Raw genomic sequence first — 4,167 nt, 5'->3', positions numbered from 1 at the left:
TGGCATTCCATGCAAAGAGGACAAAAGATGCAAAGGTATGTCTGAGCAAAGGTGTTTTGTTGGGGATGACTTCATGTAGGGGAGAAATGCAGGTAAGGTTAGAAAGATGTATACCTGGAACAGAACACTGAGGACCTTTAAGCCTGGTTTGAAGATATGAACTTCAATCAGTAGGCAATGAGAAGTAACTAAAAACCTCTGGGTTGACCTGTCGGGGAGAGACTCACACAACTGCGCAGAGTGAAGGAAGAGGGTCCTCTAATTATATTTTTTAAAGACCGTCCTTGAGGCCAGCTGTGAGCAAGAAGTTGTACTTTCAACCCTAGGTTTCAACAACTGCCTGCCTAGGGAAAACACGGAGAAGAGGAAAGGCTATCAATTTTTGCCTTTTGCTATTTACTTTAATTGGCTCTTTCAATGAAACTCAATTCAATCTCTCAGCACCTCTGTCACTGTAAAATTTTCCACTGGAGCAAGTAGAGATATCAGCTGATTACTTTATTCATCAGAGTGACCCTGCTGGCTTTCCACCTTCCTTATGAAATTCTCCAGTCTGCTGTGAAAATAGCAGGAAGCCAACTATATTTAGCAAGGAAAGAGCAACAAGCCTAAGCAGGGTGAAGAGAAGGGGAAAAATAGAAGCACCAAGTCTTATGATTAGTACAACCCAACAGTATTGCTTACAATTTTCCATATTTTGTAACTGCAAAAGCAGAGTGTTTTTTAAACCAAAGTAAAGCCTTCCATATTATGTCAAATAAATATTTTATTTATTCAAGAAGCAGGGTAATTTTGTTTAATTTCAAAGGAATGACAGAATAATGTGCCTTTTGAAACAAACCAGCCAGTAAGTGTAATCCTGCTTATATTCAGTGCTTTCTTCTGCTTAAAAATATTTTAAAACAAGAAACTGGGATAGTAACTGTTCTCAGCCAACTTCCCATAAGACTTCTACTCTCCCATCCTGTATTAAGTTCTCTCCATTTCTGTGAGTTCCAACAACTTTACCTAAGATAAAAGTGTGGTCCACAAGACTTGGATTGTGAATTTTTTTTATGTGTTAAACTCCAGAACCTTAGGTCCTCTACTATAATTTCCCATTGCCACTCTATCGTCTCTTGAGAGATATGCATTATGTGCTTAAACCAGTAGAGGTGCACGGGAATTTGTGAGGAGATTGTTTCTACTATAATCCAAAAGTTCTCCCTTCCATCTTTCTTCTAATTTCCACTTACTAGGGCTGCCTTCTAGATAAAAATGTGGATGTCTATTCTCTAGTAGATCTCAGCTCTACAATTTTTTGAAGTTGCTGTCACTGTGCCTAAGGTCTTTACTTTTTAAAACAAATCAGCCTCATTGACTTCATTTTTTCTCATGCTATTGGCTTTCCAGCCCACTGAGATACAGATATAATCCAATGAGAATGTATCTTTTAATAGTCTAAGTAACTCCTGGCCTTTTAACACTATGTCCACCTTTGGTTTGTACTGAGATTACAGTAAACTCATCCTCCTAGATTTTAGATGAAAGAGCACTACTGTGGTATACCTGTGAGTTCAATTAAAGGAACACCTTTCCCATGTCTTCTTAGGGCAGCTGCTTTGTGAATATGAGACCTGTTGACTAGAACACCTACTTTATTTTGCTTTCAGCGTAGACACATGACACACATTAAGGCACACAGAAGAGTGTTTGCTTAGAACTTGAAAGGATTGGTGTTTCTTCTCCATCTATGATTTTTTACCCTAAATCTCCAGAATAAATTACTAAATTTGAAAAAAAAAAATTGAAAAACTTGATCTTTACCACAAGGTCAATTAACTGTTGATTAGTGTCTCTAGTTATTAATATATTTAAGGATGTTTCAGGGTAATTTTAGATACACACATATACTATATTTAACTACAATTACCTTCCCTAGTATTGGATTTTTTGTTTTTCCAAATCATTTCCTCTTTGGTGGGCTGCTGTGGTTGTCAATTTCAGCAACTTCCTTGAAAATTTGATCAAAGGAGGATAAATTAAAAATTAATAAAAGAATGCTTAAGCACTAACCCCATTCTTCTCATTACTCTTGTCAAGCCTCCAGACCTCACCAGAAGGTGAATATTAATAGAAAGTCATCTTCTTGGATGCTTTAAAACATACATCTTTCTTTATGGTATTTCTACTCTTCAAAAATTCTAGCACAAAGTGAGAGTAAAATCTGACAGAAAGGATTGCAATAAATCTGAACTTTTTCTCAGAATAGATTTAAATTATATTTGTGTACCATTGGTAATGCTAGTGTTCATTTTAATATGAAACCTCTCACTTCCTTTGTAACATTGCTTCAGTGTTTACTTAATTATAACTGGACGTTTTGAACTATCCATCAGGAAAAACGTGTGTCATATTTTAACATGTCTCTAACCCCAAATCCTAAATATGCAACTACTATATTTAAAAAAAGGGAGGGGATTTTGTGGGTCCTTAAATGGATGCCAGAATGGTATCCACAGACTACCAAGTATATAATTCTTCTTCTCCGATTTATGAAAAACAGAAGCATTAGAATTTTCAAATGTTCATGGCTCTATTATGTCCTAGGTCTAGCCACATGTTGAGTTCTTGATGAACCCAACATACTCAGTAACTCCATTCCACATTAAACAATTAGCCATGCATTACTCTTTACCATCGCTCATGATATTGTCTCAAAATATTAACTAATTTTGCTAATGGAGTTCACATATACTTATCTTGTTTGCCCCCAAGCAGATGTTAACTTCTTAAGCAGCTTAACTTCTTTAATATCTCACAGTATTTAAGTGTTTGATGAGTAATTATTAACTTCACTCTTTCCGGCATTATTTAGACCATTTAGATCATGTAAATTTTACCATGAGTTTTATTGTTACTATTTGTTTAAAGTGCTTTCATAAAAGTGCATTTTTGGTATAACATAGTATTATATTCTTCCTTTAGGTAGGAATCTTGTTGTATCTCTGAGTATAGCAACATAGGGTTTAGTGATCTTAGGAAACTGTTTTTCACTGTTTTCCTACATCAGTTTGGAATACCGCTTCCTGATTTATGGGGCAAAGCAAGTAGAGTACTTGTTTTCATAAGATATTTTCACTCTAAGTGGCACTTCTCAAAAACACCATGCATGATTCTATGATTTTGGGTTCTCATATTTATTTTAAGTTACTGTTTGGGAAAGGTTCCATATTGTAGTAATGAATACTAACTCTTCCTTTAAGATGAATTTTGACCATTGTTGGAGGAATTAATGCAAAGCCACAGCCACTTTCTCTCTTTCCCCACTCCCCAACTATTGCATGTTATCCTTTTCCTTTACATAGGTTATAAAATTTCATTAGCAAAAGTTAGCTGGAAGAGAAGTTTAATATTACTTGAACCTCCCATAAACTCATCTCTGGGCAGGTGCTACCAACTTGTAGAAGAAAAACTTCATGAGTAGCCCCAGGACAGACAATTACAACACAGTTGAGAAGACAAGGCTTATAAGCAAATAAAAATTATAGAATGGAATAAGGGCATGCAACTATAGAACATAATTAAGTACACAGTGACTAAAATGCAAGTCTTATATTTTATGTTCACATAACTTCTTTCTCCAAGTTTCTCAAAAGAATGCAAAGTGTAAATAATAAAAGCTAACATTTATTAGCATTTACCATGTACCCAACACCATCGTACAAGGGACCTGGATGCATTATTTATTTTACCCTTCTGCCCCTGACACCCCCAGCACCCCCAGTCTTCCCTGGTAAATGTTATTATTTCAGTCTTAAAGGTGAGAACACTGAAGCTCAGACAGGCTAAATAACTTGTTCAGCATCACTTGGTTTTCAGGGCACAGTGCCCTAATTTGGGCCTACCCCTGACTCCGACTTAAAGCCTAGATGTGCTCTCATCCTCAACCCAAGTTTCTTCAAACTGCAGGTCACAACCTATTACTGGATCATGAGAACAATTTAGTGGGTGACAACTAATTAAAAAAATAAAAATAAAATAAAAATTAGCTGAATACATTCCACATAGTGTTGTTTTGTGAAACTTTGTGTGCATGCATGTGTGTGTGTATAAGTGAATTAGGAGATGATGTGAAATGTAATGCTTACTATGGGTTGGAGGCAAAAGTTTGAAAGGTGCAGTCAC

This window comes from Choloepus didactylus, chromosome 3 (assembly GCF_015220235.1).
Source record: "Choloepus didactylus isolate mChoDid1 chromosome 3, mChoDid1.pri, whole genome shotgun sequence".
Lineage (NCBI taxonomy): Eukaryota > Metazoa > Chordata > Mammalia > Pilosa > Megalonychidae > Choloepus > Choloepus didactylus.
The sequence above is the reverse complement of the archived record's forward strand: the minus strand, read 5'-3'. Positions refer to the sequence as shown.